We start from the raw sequence: 18267 nt of genomic DNA, 5'->3' as shown, positions 1-18267 counted from the left end.
ACCTGCTGACAGGTGCTGATCAAGCGGATGACAGGTGCTGATCAACTGGCTGACAGGTGCTAATGAAGCGACTCTCAGGTGCTGATCACCTGGCTGACAGGTGCTAATCAAGTGGCTGGTATGCCCTGATCAATCTGCTGACAGGTGCTGATCAACTTGGTGGCAGGTGCTGATGAAGCAACTGATACTCGCTGCTCAAGGTGCTGACAGGTGCTGATCAACTGTCTGACAGGTGCTATACAAGCAGCTGATAGGTGCTGATTGCGCAGCTGAGAATGCAATGATCAAGCAGCTGACAGGCACTGATCAATCGGTAGGCAGGTGCTGATCAACTGGCTGACAAGTGCTAATCAAGTAGCTGATAGGCGATGATCAAGCTGCTGACAGGTTCTGATCAAGAGGCTGACAGGTGCTGATCAACTGGCTGACAGGTGCTAATGAAGCGGCTGACAGACACTGATCAACCGGCTGAGAGTCACTGATCACGTGGCTGAGTAGGCTCTGATTACGCAGCTAAGCGGGCACTGATCAAGTTGTTGAGAGTTGCTGATATATTGGCTGACAGGTGCTGATAAAGTGGCTGACAGGTGCTGATCAACTGGCTGACAGGTACTGATCAAGTGGCTGATAGGCCCTGATCAAGCTGCTGACAGGTGCTGATTAAGCGGCTGACAGGTGCTAATCAAGCGGCTGACAGGTGCTGATCAACTGGCTGACAGGTGCTAATCAAGTGGCTGATAGGCCCTGATCAATCTGCTGACAGGTGCTGATCAACTGGCTGACAGGTGATGATCAAGCAGCTGATACTCGCTGCTCAAGCTCCTGACAGGTGCTGATCATCTGGCTGACAGGTGCTAATCAAGCGGCTGATAGGCAATGATCAAGCTGCTGACATGTGCTGATCAAGTGGCTGACAGTTACTTGTCAAGCGGCCGACAAGCACTGATCGGGCGGCTGTGTAGGCACTGACTGCCGGGCTCAGTAGGCACAGATCATCTGGTTGAAAGATGCTATTCACGCGGTTGAGTCTTTGCTTTTCAATCGGCTGAGTGGAAAGTGGTCAAGCGCTGATCAAGCTGCTGAGAGGTGCATAACAAGCGGCTGACAATCGCTGATCCAGTGGCTGACAGGGGCTAATCAAGCAGCTGATAGGTGCTGATAAAGCTGCTGACAGGTGCTGATCAAGCGGTTGACAGGTTCTGATACAGCGGCTAACAGGTGCTGATAATGTGGCTGACAGTTAATGATCAAGCTGCTTATAGGGGCTGCCCTAGCGCCTGAGAGTTGCTGATAAAGTGGCTGACAGGTGCAAATGAAGTGGCTGACAGGTGCTGATCAACTGGCTGACAGGACTGATCAAGTGGCTGATAGGCCCTGATCAAGCTGCTGACAGGTGCTGATTAAGCGGCTGACAGGTGCTAATCAACTGGCTGACAGGTGCTAATCAAGCGGCTGATAGGCGCTGATCAAGCGGCTAACAGGTGCTGATCAACTGGCTGAGAAGTGTTAATTAAGCAGCTGATAGGCGCTGATCAAGCTGCTGAAAGGTGCTGATCCAATGGCTAACAGGTGGTGATCAACTGGCTGAGAGGTGCTGATCAACTGGCTGACAGGTACTTCTCAAGCGGCTGACAGGCACTGATCGGGCGGCTGTGTAGGCGCTGATTGCGGGGCTCAGTAGGCGCAGATCAACTGGCTGAGAGATGCAATTCGCGCGATTGTGTAGGCACTCTTCAACCTGCTGACTGGTGCTGATCAAGCGGATAACCGACTCTGATAAAGAGGCTGACAGACTATGATCACGCGGCTGTGTAGGGGCTGATTCGCGGCTGAGTAGGCGCTGATCCCGCAGCTGAGAAGGCAAAGATCAAGCAGCTGACAGGCACTGATGAAGGGGCTTACAGTTGCTGATCAAGCAGCTGACAGGTGCTGATCAACTGGCTGAAAGGAGCTAATGAAGCGGCTGACAGGTGTTGATCAACATGCTGACAGGTGCTAATCAAGCAGCTGATAGGTGCTGATAAAGCTGCTGACAGGTGCTGATCAAGCGGCTGACAGGTGCTGATCCACTGGCTTACAGGTGCTGATCATCTGGCTGAGAGGTGCTGATCAACTGGCTGACAGGTGCTAATCAAGCAGCTGATAGGCGCTGATGGTGCAGCTGATAATGCGATCATCAAGCAGCTAACAGGCTCTGATCCACTGGCTTACAGGTGCTGATCATCTGGCTGAGAGTTGCTGATCAACTGGCTGACAGGTGCTAATCAAGCAGCTGATAGGCGCTGATCAAGCTGCTGAAAGGTGCTGATCAACTGGCTGACAGGTGCTGATCCAGCGGCTGATAGTCTTTGATCAAGTGGCTGTCAGGCGCATATCGCATGGCTGAGTAGGCGCTGGTTTTGGGGCTGAGTAGTCACAGATCAAGAGGCTGAGGCGATGATCACGCGGCTGAGTAAATGATCATCGCGTGGTTGATTAGGTGCTGGTCAAGAGGCTGACACGCGTTTATCAAGCTGCTGACAGGTGCTGATCAAGTGCTTGACAGGTATTTGTCAAGCGGCTGACTAGCACTGATCATACGGCTGTGTAGGCACTGACTGCGTGGCTCAGTAGGCACAGATCAACTGGCTGAAAGATGCTATTCGCGCGGCTGTGTCGGTGCTTTTCAATCGGCTGAGTGGAAAGTGGTCAAGCGCTGATCAAGCTGCTGACAGGTGCTTAACAAGCGGCTGACAATTGCTGATCAACTGCTGACTGGGGATAATCAAGCTACTGATAGGCGCTCATCAAGCGGCTGACAGGCGCTGATCAAGCGGCTGATAGGTGCTGATAAAGTCGTTGACAGGTGTTGATCTAGCGGCTGATAATGGCTGATCAAGCGGCTGACAGTATTTCTCAATCGGCTGTCAGGTACATATCGCACAGCTGAGTAGGCACTGATCGCAGGGCTGAGTAGGCACAGATCATGCGGCTGAGGCGATGATCGCATGGCTCAGTAAATATAGATAGCGAAGCTAATTAGATGTTGATCAAGTGGTTTATAGGTGACTGTCAAGCGGCTGACAGGTGCTGATCTCGCCGCTCAATAGGTGCTGATGGAGGGGGTGATTAGGCGCTGATCAAGCGTCTGACAGCCTCTGATCAAGCGGCTGACAGAGTATGATCACGCGGCTGTTTACGGGCTGATTCACGGCTGAGTAGGCATTGATCGCGTAGCTGAGAAGGCACTGATCAAGCGGCTGGCAGGCGCTGTTTAAGCGGCGCACAGGTGCTGATAAAGCAGCTGACAGGTGCTGATCAAGCGGCTGATAGGCCCTGATCAAGCAGCTAAAAGGTGCTGATCAACTGGCTGAGAAGTGTTAATTAAGCAGCTGATAGGCACTGATCAAGCTGCTGAAAGGTGCTGATCCAATGGCTAACAGGTGGAGATCAACTGGCTGAGAGGTGCTGATAGTAGTTGACAGATGTTGATCTAGCGGCTTATAAGCACTGATCAAGCAGCTGACAGGCGCTGATCAAGCGGCTGACAGGTGCTGGTCAACTGCTGACAGGTGCTAATCAAGCGGATGATAGGCGCTCATCAAGCGGCTGACAGGTTCTGATCAAGCGGCTGATAGGCGCTGATCAAGCGGCTGAAAGGTGCTGATCAAGCGGCTGACAGGTGCTGATCCAGTGGCTTACAGGTGGTGATCAACTGGCTGAGAGGTGCTGATCAACTGGCTGAAAGGTACTTCTCAAGCGGCTGACAGGCACTGATCGGGCAGCTGAGTAGGCGCTGATAGCGGGGCTCAGTAGGCGCAGATCAACTGGCTGAATTATGCAATTCGCGCGGCTGAGTAGGCACTCTTCAACCTGCTTACAGGTGCTGATCAAGCGGATGAACGACTCTGATAAAGAGGCTGACAGACTAAGATCACGCGGCTGTGTAGGGGCTGATTCGCGGCTGAGTAGGCGCTGATCGCGCAGCTGAGAAGGCAATGATCAAGCAGCTGACAGGCACTGATGAAGCGGCTGGCACGCGCTGTTTAAGCGGCTTACAGGTGCTGATCAAGCAGCTGACAGTTGCTGATCAACTGGTTGACAGTTGCTAATGAAAGTGCTGACAGGTGTTGATCAACATGCTGACAGGTGCTAATCAAGCAGCTGATAGGTGCTGATAAAGCTGCTGAAAGGTCCTGATCAAGCGGCTGACAGGTGTCGATCAACTGGCTGACAGGTACTATTCAAGTGGTTGATAGGCCCTCATCAAGCTTCTGACAGGTGCTTGTCAAGCGGCTGAGAGGCACTTATCGCGTGGCTGAGTAGGCGCTTTTCAATCAGCAGAGTGGGCACTGGTCAAATGGCTGACAGGCACTGATGAAGTGGTTGAACAGTCGCTGAATGTCCAACAGACCAGGAAATGATCAAGCGGCTGACATGCACTGATCAATGGGCTGAGAGTCACTGATCACGTGGCTGAGTAGGATGTGATCACGCAGCAAAGTGGTCGCTGATCAAGCAGTTGACAGGTGCTGATATAGTGGCTGACAGGTGCTGATAAAGTGGATGACAGGTACTGATCAAGCGGTTGAGTAGGCGCTGATCACGCAGCTGATTAGGCGATGATCAAGTAGATGACAGGTGCTGATAAATTCGTTGACATATGCTGATCTAGCGGCTGATAATCGCTGATCAAGCGGCTGACAGTTCTTCGCAATCGGCTGTCAGGCACATATCGCACGGCTGAGTAGGCACTGATCGCGGGGCTGAGTAGGCACAGATCATGCGGCCTAGGCGATGATCGCATGGCTCAGTAAATACTGATAGCGAAGCTAATTAGGTGTGGATCAAGTGATTTATAGGTGCTTGTCAAGTGGCTGACTGGTGCTGATCGCGCCGCTCAACAGGCGCTGATGGAGGGGGTGATTAGGCGCTGATCAAGCGTCTGACAGTCTCTGATCAAGCGGCTGACAGACTATGATCACGCGGCTGTCTAGGGGCTGATTTGCGGCTGAGTAGGCATTGACCACGCAGCTGAGAAAGCACTGATCAAGCGGCTGGCAGGCGCTGTTTAAGCGGCTTACAGGTGCTGATCAAGCAGCTGACAGGTGCTGATCAACTGGCTGACAGTTGCTAATGAAGCGGCTGACAGGTGTTGATCAACATGCTGACAGGCGCTAATCAAGCAGCTGATAGGTGTTGATAAAGCTACTGAAAGTTCCTGATCAAGCGGCTGACAGGTGACGATCAACTGGATGACAGGTACTATTCAAGTGGTAGATTGGCCCTGATCAAGCTTCTGACAGGTGCTTGTCAAGCGGCTGAGAGGCACTTTTCGCGCGGCTGCATAGGCGCTTTTCAATCAGCTGAGTGGGCACTGGTCAAGTGGCTGACAGGCACTGATGAATTGGTTGACCAGGCGCTGAATGACCAGCAGAGCAGGAAATGATGAAGCGGCTGACAGACGCTGATCAACCGGCTGAGAGTCACTGATCACGTGGCTGAGTAGGCTCTGATTACGCAGCTAAGCGGGCACTGATCAAGTTGTTGAGAGTTGCTGATATATTGGCTGACAGGTGCTGATAAAGTGGCTGACAGGTGCTGATCAACTGGCTGACAGGTACTGATCAAGTGGCTGATAGGCCCTGATCAAGCTGCTGACAGGTGCTGATTAAGCGGCTGACAGGTGCTAATCAACTGGCTGACAGGTGCTAATCAAGCGGCTGATAGACGCTGATCAAGCGGCTAACAGGTGCTGATCAACTGGCTGAGAAGTGTTAATTAAGCAGCTGATAGGTGCTGATCAAGCCCCTGAAAGTTGCTGATCAAGCGGCTGACTTGTGCTGATCCAGTGGCTTAAAGGTGCTGATCAAGTGGCTGAGAGGTGCTGATCAACTGGCTGACAGGTACTTCTCAAGCGGCTGACAGGCACGGACCGGGCGGCTGAGTAGGCGTTCATTGCGGGGCTCAGTAGGCGCAGATCAACTGGGTGAGAGATGCAATTCGTGCGGCTGAGTAGGCACTCTTCAACCTGCAGACAGTTGCTGATCAAGCGGATGACAGACTCTGATAAAGAGGCTGACAGACCATGATCACGTGGCTGTCGAGGGGCTGATTCGCGGCTGAGTAGGCGCTGATCGCGCAGCTGAGAAGGCAATGATCCAGCAGCTGACAGGCACTGATGAAGCGGCTGGCAGGTGCTGTTTAATCAGCTTACAGGTGCTGATCAAGCGGCTGACAGGTGCTGATCAACTGGCTGAGAGGTGCTAATCAAGCAGCTGACAGTTGCTGATCAACTGGCTGACAGTTGCTAATGAAGCGGCTGACAGGTGTTGATCAACATGCTGACAGGTGCTAATCAAGCAGCTGATAGGTGCTGATAAAGCTGCTGACAGGTGCTGATCAAGCGGTAGACAGGTTCTGATACAGAGGCTAACAGGTGCTGATAATGTGGCTGACAGTTAATGATTAAGCTGCTTATAGGGGCTGCCCTAGCGCCTGACAGTTGCTGATCAAGCTGCTGTCAGGTGCATAACAAGCGGCTGACAATCGGTGATCCAGTGGCTGACAGGGGCTAATCAAGCAGCTGATAGGTGCTGATAAAGCTGCTGACAGGTGCTGATCAAGCGGATGACAGGTTCTGATACAGCGGCTAACAGGTGCTGATAATGTGGCTGACAGTTAATGATCCAGCTGCTTATAGGGGCTGCCCTAGCGCCTGACAGTTGCTGATAAAGTGGCTGACAGGTGCAAATGAAGTGGCTGACAGGTGCTGATCAACTGGCTGACAGGTACTGATCAAGTGGCTGATAGGCCCTGATCAAGTTGCTTACAGATGCTTCTCAAGTGGCTGACAGGCGCTTATCACGTGGATGCGTATGCGTTTATCAATCAGCTGAGTGGGCACTGGTCAAGGGGTTGACAGGCACTGTTCTAGTGGTTGTCCAGGCGCTGAATGACCATCAGAGCAGGAAATGATCAAGCCGCTGACAGGCGCTGATCAGCCGCCTGAGGGTCACTGATCCTGTGGCTGAATAGGCTCTGATTACGCAGCTAAGCGGGCACTGATCAAGCTGTTGAGAGTTGCTGATATATTGGCTGACAGGTGCTGATAAAATGGCTGACAGGTACTTCTCAAGAGGCTGACAGTCACTGATTGGGCGGCTGAGTAGGCGCTGATCGTGGGGCTCAGTAGGAGCAGATCAACTGGCTGAGAGATGCTATTTGCGCGGCTGAATAGGCACTGTTCAACCGGCTGACAGGTGATGATCAAGCAGGTGACAGACACTGATCTCGCGGCTGATTAAGCACTGATAGCGCAGCTCAGTGAGTGTTGATCAAGCGGTTTACAGGTGCTTGTAAAGCGGCTGACAGGCGCTTATCGCTCGGCTGCATAGGCGCTTTTCAATCTGCTGAGTGGGCAGTGGTCAAGCGGCTGACTGACACTGATCAAGTGGTTGACCAGGCGCTGAATGACCAGCAGAGCAGGAAATGATCAAGCGCCTGACAGGAGATGATCAACCGGCTGAGCATCACTGACCGCGTGGCTGAGTAGGCTCTGTTCATGCAGCAAAGTGGGCGCTGATCTAGCGGTTGGCAGGTGATGATCAATAGACTGACAGGTGTTAATCAAGCAGCTGATACGCACTGATCAACCTGCTGACAGGTGCTGATCAAGCGGATGACAGGTGCTGATCAACTGGCTGACAGGTGCTAATGAAGCGACTCTCAGGTGCTGATCACCTGGCTGACAGGTGCTAATCAAGTGGCTGGTATGCCCTGATCAATCTGCTGACAGGTGCTGATCAACTTGGTGGCAGGTGCTGATGAAGCAACTGATACTCGCTGCTCAAGGTGCTGACAGGTGCTGATCAACTGTCTGACAGGTGCTATACAAGCAGCTGATAGGTGCTGATTGCGCAGCTGAGAATGCAATGATCAAGCAGCTGACAGGCACTGATCAATCGGTAGGCAGGTGCTGATCAACTGGCTGACAAGTGCTAATCAAGTAGCTGATAGGCGATGATCAAGCTGCTGACAGGTTCTGATCAAGAGGCTGACAGGTGCTGATCAACTGGCTGACAGGTGCTAATGAAGCGGCTGACAGACACTGATCAACCGGCTGAGAGTCACTGATCACGTGGCTGAGTAGGCTCTGATTACGCAGCTAAGCGGGCACTGATCAAGTTGTTGAGAGTTGCTGATATATTGGCTGACAGGTGCTGATAAAGTGGCTGACAGGTGCTGATCAACTGGCTGACAGGTACTGATCAAGTGGCTGATAGGCCCTGATCAAGCTGCTGACAGGTGCTGATTAAGCGGCTGACAGGTGCTAATCAAGCGGCTGACAGGTGCTGATCAACTGGCTGACAGGTGCTAATCAAGTGGCTGATAGGCCCTGATCAATCTGCTGACAGGTGCTGATCAACTGGCTGACAGGTGATGATCAAGCAGCTGATACTCGCTGCTCAAGCTCCTGACAGGTGCTGATCATCTGGCTGACAGGTGCTAATCAAGCGGCTGATAGGCAATGATCAAGCTGCTGACATGTGCTGATCAAGTGGCTGACAGTTACTTGTCAAGCGGCCGACAAGCACTGATCGGGCGGCTGTGTAGGCACTGACTGCCGGGCTCAGTAGGCACAGATCATCTGGTTGAAAGATGCTATTCACGCGGTTGAGTCTTTGCTTTTCAATCGGCTGAGTGGAAAGTGGTCAAGCGCTGATCAAGCTGCTGAGAGGTGCATAACAAGCGGCTGACAATCGCTGATCCAGTGGCTGACAGGGGCTAATCAAGCAGCTGATAGGTGCTGATAAAGCTGCTGACAGGTGCTGATCAAGCGGTTGACAGGTTCTGATACAGCGGCTAACAGGTGCTGATAATGTGGCTGACAGTTAATGATCAAGCTGCTTATAGGGGCTGCCCTAGCGCCTGAGAGTTGCTGATAAAGTGGCTGACAGGTGCAAATGAAGTGGCTGACAGGTGCTGATCAACTGGCTGACAGGACTGATCAAGTGGCTGATAGGCCCTGATCAAGCTGCTGACAGGTGCTGATTAAGCGGCTGACAGGTGCTAATCAACTGGCTGACAGGTGCTAATCAAGCGGCTGATAGGCGCTGATCAAGCGGCTAACAGGTGCTGATCAACTGGCTGAGAAGTGTTAATTAAGCAGCTGATAGGCGCTGATCAAGCTGCTGAAAGGTGCTGATCCAATGGCTAACAGGTGGTGATCAACTGGCTGAGAGGTGCTGATCAACTGGCTGACAGGTACTTCTCAAGCGGCTGACAGGCACTGATCGGGCGGCTGTGTAGGCGCTGATTGCGGGGCTCAGTAGGCGCAGATCAACTGGCTGAGAGATGCAATTCGCGCGATTGTGTAGGCACTCTTCAACCTGCTGACTGGTGCTGATCAAGCGGATAACCGACTCTGATAAAGAGGCTGACAGACTATGATCACGCGGCTGTGTAGGGGCTGATTCGCGGCTGAGTAGGCGCTGATCCCGCAGCTGAGAAGGCAAAGATCAAGCAGCTGACAGGCACTGATGAAGGGGCTTACAGTTGCTGATCAAGCAGCTGACAGGTGCTGATCAACTGGCTGAAAGGAGCTAATGAAGCGGCTGACAGGTGTTGATCAACATGCTGACAGGTGCTAATCAAGCAGCTGATAGGTGCTGATAAAGCTGCTGACAGGTGCTGATCAAGCGGCTGACAGGTGCTGATCCACTGGCTTACAGGTGCTGATCATCTGGCTGAGAGGTGCTGATCAACTGGCTGACAGGTGCTAATCAAGCAGCTGATAGGCGCTGATCAAGCTGCTGAAAGGTGCTGATCAACTGGCTGACAGGTGCTGATCCAGCGGCTGATAGTCTTTGATCAAGTGGCTGTCAGGCGCATATCGCATGGCTGAGTAGGCGCTGGTTTTGGGGCTGAGTAGTCACAGATCAAGAGGCTGAGGCGATGATCACGCGGCTGAGTAAATGATCATCGCGTGGTTGATTAGGTGCTGGTCAAGAGGCTGACACGCGTTTATCAAGCTGCTGACAGGTGCTGATCAAGTGCTTGACAGGTATTTGTCAAGCGGCTGACTAGCACTGATCATACGGCTGTGTAGGCACTGACTGCGTGGCTCAGTAGGCACAGATCAACTGGCTGAAAGATGCTATTCGCGCGGCTGTGTCGGTGCTTTTCAATCGGCTGAGTGGAAAGTGGTCAAGCGCTGATCAAGCTGCTGACAGGTGCTTAACAAGCGGCTGACAATTGCTGATCAACTGCTGACTGGGGATAATCAAGCTACTGATAGGCGCTCATCAAGCGGCTGACAGGCGCTGATCAAGCGGCTGATAGGTGCTGATAAAGTCGTTGACAGGTGTTGATCTAGCGGCTGATAATGGCTGATCAAGCGGCTGACAGTATTTCTCAATCGGCTGTCAGGTACATATCGCACAGCTGAGTAGGCACTGATCGCAGGGCTGAGTAGGCACAGATCATGCGGCTGAGGCGATGATCGCATGGCTCAGTAAATATAGATAGCGAAGCTAATTAGATGTTGATCAAGTGGTTTATAGGTGACTGTCAAGCGGCTGACAGGTGCTGATCTCGCCGCTCAATAGGTGCTGATGGAGGGGGTGATTAGGCGCTGATCAAGCGTCTGACAGCCTCTGATCAAGCGGCTGACAGAGTATGATCACGCGGCTGTTTACGGGCTGATTCACGGCTGAGTAGGCATTGATCGCGTAGCTGAGAAGGCACTGATCAAGCGGCTGGCAGGCGCTGTTTAAGCGGCGCACAGGTGCTGATAAAGCAGCTGACAGGTGCTGATCAAGCGGCTGATAGGCCCTGATCAAGCAGCTAAAAGGTGCTGATCAACTGGCTGAGAAGTGTTAATTAAGCAGCTGATAGGCACTGATCAAGCTGCTGAAAGGTGCTGATCCAATGGCTAACAGGTGGAGATCAACTGGCTGAGAGGTGCTGATAGTAGTTGACAGATGTTGATCTAGCGGCTTATAAGCACTGATCAAGCAGCTGACAGGCGCTGATCAAGCGGCTGACAGGTGCTGGTCAACTGCTGACAGGTGCTAATCAAGCGGATGATAGGCGCTCATCAAGCGGCTGACAGGTTCTGATCAAGCGGCTGATAGGCGCTGATCAAGCGGCTGAAAGGTGCTGATCAAGCGGCTGACAGGTGCTGATCCAGTGGCTTACAGGTGGTGATCAACTGGCTGAGAGGTGCTGATCAACTGGCTGAAAGGTACTTCTCAAGCGGCTGACAGGCACTGATCGGGCAGCTGAGTAGGCGCTGATAGCGGGGCTCAGTAGGCGCAGATCAACTGGCTGAATTATGCAATTCGCGCGGCTGAGTAGGCACTCTTCAACCTGCTTACAGGTGCTGATCAAGCGGATGAACGACTCTGATAAAGAGGCTGACAGACTAAGATCACGCGGCTGTGTAGGGGCTGATTCGCGGCTGAGTAGGCGCTGATCGCGCAGCTGAGAAGGCAATGATCAAGCAGCTGACAGGCACTGATGAAGCGGCTGGCACGCGCTGTTTAAGCGGCTTACAGGTGCTGATCAAGCAGCTGACAGTTGCTGATCAACTGGTTGACAGTTGCTAATGAAAGTGCTGACAGGTGTTGATCAACATGCTGACAGGTGCTAATCAAGCAGCTGATAGGTGCTGATAAAGCTGCTGAAAGGTCCTGATCAAGCGGCTGACAGGTGTCGATCAACTGGCTGACAGGTACTATTCAAGTGGTTGATAGGCCCTCATCAAGCTTCTGACAGGTGCTTGTCAAGCGGCTGAGAGGCACTTATCGCGTGGCTGAGTAGGCGCTTTTCAATCAGCAGAGTGGGCACTGGTCAAATGGCTGACAGGCACTGATGAAGTGGTTGAACAGTCGCTGAATGTCCAACAGACCAGGAAATGATCAAGCGGCTGACATGCACTGATCAATGGGCTGAGAGTCACTGATCACGTGGCTGAGTAGGATGTGATCACGCAGCAAAGTGGTCGCTGATCAAGCAGTTGACAGGTGCTGATATAGTGGCTGACAGGTGCTGATAAAGTGGATGACAGGTACTGATCAAGCGGTTGAGTAGGCGCTGATCACGCAGCTGATTAGGCGATGATCAAGTAGATGACAGGTGCTGATAAATTCGTTGACATATGCTGATCTAGCGGCTGATAATCGCTGATCAAGCGGCTGACAGTTCTTCGCAATCGGCTGTCAGGCACATATCGCACGGCTGAGTAGGCACTGATCGCGGGGCTGAGTAGGCACAGATCATGCGGCCTAGGCGATGATCGCATGGCTCAGTAAATACTGATAGCGAAGCTAATTAGGTGTGGATCAAGTGATTTATAGGTGCTTGTCAAGTGGCTGACTGGTGCTGATCGCGCCGCTCAACAGGCGCTGATGGAGGGGGTGATTAGGCGCTGATCAAGCGTCTGACAGTCTCTGATCAAGCGGCTGACAGACTATGATCACGCGGCTGTCTAGGGGCTGATTTGCGGCTGAGTAGGCATTGACCACGCAGCTGAGAAAGCACTGATCAAGCGGCTGGCAGGCGCTGTTTAAGCGGCTTACAGGTGCTGATCAAGCAGCTGACAGGTGCTGATCAACTGGCTGACAGTTGCTAATGAAGCGGCTGACAGGTGTTGATCAACATGCTGACAGGCGCTAATCAAGCAGCTGATAGGTGTTGATAAAGCTACTGAAAGTTCCTGATCAAGCGGCTGACAGGTGACGATCAACTGGATGACAGGTACTATTCAAGTGGTAGATTGGCCCTGATCAAGCTTCTGACAGGTGCTTGTCAAGCGGCTGAGAGGCACTTTTCGCGCGGCTGCATAGGCGCTTTTCAATCAGCTGAGTGGGCACTGGTCAAGTGGCTGACAGGCACTGATGAATTGGTTGACCAGGCGCTGAATGACCAGCAGAGCAGGAAATGATGAAGCGGCTGACAGACGCTGATCAACCGGCTGAGAGTCACTGATCACGTGGCTGAGTAGGCTCTGATTACGCAGCTAAGCGGGCACTGATCAAGTTGTTGAGAGTTGCTGATATATTGGCTGACAGGTGCTGATAAAGTGGCTGACAGGTGCTGATCAACTGGCTGACAGGTACTGATCAAGTGGCTGATAGGCCCTGATCAAGCTGCTGACAGGTGCTGATTAAGCGGCTGACAGGTGCTAATCAACTGGCTGACAGGTGCTAATCAAGCGGCTGATAGACGCTGATCAAGCGGCTAACAGGTGCTGATCAACTGGCTGAGAAGTGTTAATTAAGCAGCTGATAGGTGCTGATCAAGCCCCTGAAAGTTGCTGATCAAGCGGCTGACTTGTGCTGATCCAGTGGCTTAAAGGTGCTGATCAAGTGGCTGAGAGGTGCTGATCAACTGGCTGACAGGTACTTCTCAAGCGGCTGACAGGCACGGACCGGGCGGCTGAGTAGGCGTTCATTGCGGGGCTCAGTAGGCGCAGATCAACTGGGTGAGAGATGCAATTCGTGCGGCTGAGTAGGCACTCTTCAACCTGCAGACAGTTGCTGATCAAGCGGATGACAGACTCTGATAAAGAGGCTGACAGACCATGATCACGTGGCTGTCGAGGGGCTGATTCGCGGCTGAGTAGGCGCTGATCGCGCAGCTGAGAAGGCAATGATCCAGCAGCTGACAGGCACTGATGAAGCGGCTGGCAGGTGCTGTTTAATCAGCTTACAGGTGCTGATCAAGCGGCTGACAGGTGCTGATCAACTGGCTGAGAGGTGCTAATCAAGCAGCTGACAGTTGCTGATCAACTGGCTGACAGTTGCTAATGAAGCGGCTGACAGGTGTTGATCAACATGCTGACAGGTGCTAATCAAGCAGCTGATAGGTGCTGATAAAGCTGCTGACAGGTGCTGATCAAGCGGTAGACAGGTTCTGATACAGAGGCTAACAGGTGCTGATAATGTGGCTGACAGTTAATGATTAAGCTGCTTATAGGGGCTGCCCTAGCGCCTGACAGTTGCTGATCAAGCTGCTGTCAGGTGCATAACAAGCGGCTGACAATCGGTGATCCAGTGGCTGACAGGGGCTAATCAAGCAGCTGATAGGTGCTGATAAAGCTGCTGACAGGTGCTGATCAAGCGGATGACAGGTTCTGATACAGCGGCTAACAGGTGCTGATAATGTGGCTGACAGTTAATGATCCAGCTGCTTATAGGGGCTGCCCTAGCGCCTGACAGTTGCTGATAAAGTGGCTGACAGGTGCAAATGAAGTGGCTGACAGGTGCTGATCAACTGGCTGACAGGTACTGATCAAGTGGCTGATAGGCCCTGATCAAGTTGCTTACAGATGCTTCTCAAGTGGCTGACAGGCGCTTATCACGTGGATGCGTATGCGTTTATCAATCAGCTGAGTGGGCACTGGTCAAGGGGTTGACAGGCACTGTTCTAGTGGTTGTCCAGGCGCTGAATGACCATCAGAGCAGGAAATGATCAAGCCGCTGACAGGCGCTGATCAGCCGCCTGAGGGTCACTGATCCTGTGGCTGAATAGGCTCTGATTACGCAGCTAAGCGGGCACTGATCAAGCTGTTGAGAGTTGCTGATATATTGGCTGACAGGTGCTGATAAAATGGCTGACAGGTACTTCTCAAGAGGCTGACAGTCATTGATTGGGCGGCTGAGTAGGCGCTGATCGTGGGGCTCAGTAGGAGCAGATCAACTGGCTGAGAGATGCTATTTGCGCGGCTGAATAGGCACTGTTCAACCGGCTGACAGGTGATGATCAAGCAGGTGACAGACACTGATCTCGCGGCTGATTAAGCACTGATAGCGCAGCTCAGTGAGTGTTGATCAAGCGGTTTACAGGTGCTTGTAAAGCGGCTGACAGGCGCTTATCGCTCGGCTGCATAGGCGCTTTTCAATCTGCTGAGTGGGCAGTGGTCAAGCGGCTGACTGACACTGATCAAGTGGTTGACCAGGCGCTGAATGACCAGCAGAGCAGGAAATGATCAAGCGCCTGACAGGAGATGATCAACCGGCTGAGCATCACTGACCGCGTGGCTGAGTAGGCTCTGTTCATGCAGCAAAGTGGGCGCTGATCTAGCGGTTGGCAGGTGATGATCAATAGACTGACAGGTGTTAATCAAGCAGCTGATACGCACTGATCAACCTGCTGACAGGTGCTGATCAAGCGGATGACAGGTGCTGATCAACTGGCTGACAGGTGCTAATGAAGCGACTCTCAGGTGCTGATCACCTGGCTGACAGGTGCTAATCAAGTGGCTGGTATGCCCTGATCAATCTGCTGACAGGTGCTGATCAACTTGGTGGCAGGTGCTGATGAAGCAACTGATACTCGCTGCTCAAGGTGCTGACAGGTGCTGATCAACTGTCTGACAGGTGCTATACAAGCAGCTGATAGGTGCTGATTGCGCAGCTGAGAATGCAATGATCAAGCAGCTGACAGGCACTGATCAATCGGTAGGCAGGTGCTGATCAACTGGCTGACAAGTGCTAATCAAGTAGCTGATAGGCGATGATCAAGCTGCTGACAGGTTCTGATCAAGAGGCTGACAGGTGCTGATCAACTGGCTGACAGGTGCTAATGAAGCGGCTGACAGACACTGATCAACCGGCTGAGAGTCACTGATCACGTGGCTGAGTAGGCTCTGATTACGCAGCTAAGCGGGCACTGATCAAGTTGTTGAGAGTTGCTGATATATTGGCTGACAGGTGCTGATAAAGTGGCTGACAGGTGCTGATCAACTGGCTGACAGGTACTGATCAAGTGGCTGATAGGCCCTGATCAAGCTGCTGACAGGTGCTGATTAAGCGGCTGACAGGTGCTAATCAAGCGGCTGACAGGTGCTGATCAACTGGCTGACAGGTGCTAATCAAGTGGCTGATAGGCCCTGATCAATCTGCTGACAGGTGCTGATCAACTGGCTGACAGGTGATGATCAAGCAGCTGATACTCGCTGCTCAAGCTCCTGACAGGTGCTGATCATCTGGCTGACAGGTGCTAATCAAGCGGCTGATAGGCAATGATCAAGCTGCTGACATGTGCTGATCAAGTGGCTGACAGTTACTTGTCAAGCGGCCGACAAGCACTGATCGGGCGGCTGTGTAGGCACTGACTGCCGGGCTCAGTAGGCACAGATCATCTGGTTGAAAGATGCTATTCACGCGGTTGAGTCTTTGCTTTTCAATCGGCTGAGTGGAAAGTGGTCAAGCGCTGATCAAGCTGCTGAGAGGTGCATAACAAGCGGCTGACAATCGCTGATCCAGTGGCTGACAGGGGCTAATCAAGCAGCTGATAGGTGCTGATAAAGCTGCTGACAGGTGCTGATCAAGCGGTTGACAGGTTCTGATACAGCGGCTAACAGGTGCTGATAATGTGGCTGACAGTTAATGATCAAGCTGCTTATAGGGGCTGCCCTAGCGCCTGAGAGTTGCTGATAAAGTGGCTGACAGGTGCAAATGAAGTGGCTGACAGGTGCTGATCAACTGGCTGACAGGACTGATCAAGTGGCTGATAGGCCCTGATCAAGCTGCTGACAGGTGCTGATTAAGCGGCTGACAGGTGCTAATCAACTGGCTGACAGGTGCTAATCAAGCGGCTGATAGGCGCTGATCAAGCGGCTAACAGGTGCTGATCAACTGGCTGAGAAGTGTTAATTAAGCAGCTGATAGGCGCTGATCAAGCTGCTGAAAGGTGCTGATCCAATGGCTAACAGGTGGTGATCAACTGGCTGAGAGGTGCTGATCAACTGGCTGACAGGTACTTCTCAAGCGGCTGACAGGCACTGATCGGGCGGCTGTGTAGGCGCTGATTGCGGGGCTCAGTAGGCGCAGATCAACTGGCTGAGAGATGCAATTCGCGCGATTGTGTAGGCACTCTTCAACCTGCTGACTGGTGCTGATCAAGCGGATAACCGACTCTGATAAAGAGGCTGACAGACTATGATCACGCGGCTGTGTAGGGGCTGATTCGCGGCTGAGTAGGCGCTGATCCCGCAGCTGAGAAGGCAAAGATCAAGCAGCTGACAGGCACTGATGAAGGGGCTTACAGTTGCTGATCAAGCAGCTGACAGGTGCTGATCAACTGGCTGAAAGGAGCTAATGAAGCGGCTGACAGGTGTTGATCAACATGCTGACAGGTGCTAATCAAGCAGCTGATAGGTGCTGATAAAGCTGCTGACAGGTGCTGATCAAGCGGCTGACAGGTGCTGATCCACTGGCTTACAGGTGCTGATCATCTGGCTGAGAGGTGCTGATCAACTGGCTGACAGGTGCTAATCAAGCAGCTGATAGGCGCTGATGGTGCAGCTGATAATGCGATCATCAAGCAGCTAACAGGCTCTGATCCACTGGCTTACAGGTGCTGATCATCTGGCTGAGAGTTGCTGATCAACTGGCTGACAGGTGCTAATCAAGCAGCTGATAGGCGCTGATCAAGCTGCTGAAAGGTGCTGATCAACTGGCTGACAGGTGCTGATCCAGCGGCTGATAGTCTTTGATCAAGTGGCTGTCAGGCGCATATCGCATGGCTGAGTAGGCGCTGGTTTTGGGGCTGAGTAGTCACAGATCAAGAGGCTGAGGCGATGATCACGCGGCTGAGTAAATGATCATCGCGTGGTTGATTAGGTGCTGGTCAAGAGGCTGACACGCGTTTATCAAGCTGCTGACAGGTGCTGATCAAGTGCTTGACAGGTATTTGTCAAGCGGCTGACTAGCACTGATCATACGGCTGTGTAGGCACTGACTGCGTGGCTCAGTAGGCACAGATCAACTGGCTGAAAGATGCTATTCGCGCGGCTGTGTCGGTGCTTTTCAATCGGCTGAGTGGAAAGTGGTCAAGCGCTGATCAAGCTGCTGACAGGTGCTTAACAAGCGGCTGACAATTGCTGATCAACTGCTGACTGGGGATAATCAAGCTACTGATAGGCGCTCATCAAGCGGCTGACAGGCGCTGATCAAGCGGCTGATAGGTGCTGATAAAGTCGTTGACAGGTGTTGATCTAGCGGCTGATAATGGCTGATCAAGCGGCTGACAGTATTTCTCAATCGGCTGTCAGGTACATATCGCACAGCTGAGTAGGCACTGATCGCAGGGCTGAGTAGGCACAGATCATGCGGCTGAGGCGATGATCGCATGGCTCAGTAAATATAGATAGCGAAGCTAATTAGATGTTGATCAAGTGGTTTATAGGTGACTGTCAAGCGGCTGACAGGTGCTGATCTCGCCGCTCAATAGGTGCTGATGGAGGGGGTGATTAGGCGCTGATCAAGCGTCTGACAG

The sequence above is a fragment of the Bubalus kerabau genome, unplaced genomic scaffold, assembly GCF_029407905.1.
Source record: "Bubalus kerabau isolate K-KA32 ecotype Philippines breed swamp buffalo unplaced genomic scaffold, PCC_UOA_SB_1v2 scaffold_25, whole genome shotgun sequence".
Lineage (NCBI taxonomy): Eukaryota > Metazoa > Chordata > Mammalia > Artiodactyla > Bovidae > Bubalus > Bubalus kerabau.
The sequence above is the reverse complement of the archived record's forward strand: the minus strand, read 5'-3'. Positions refer to the sequence as shown.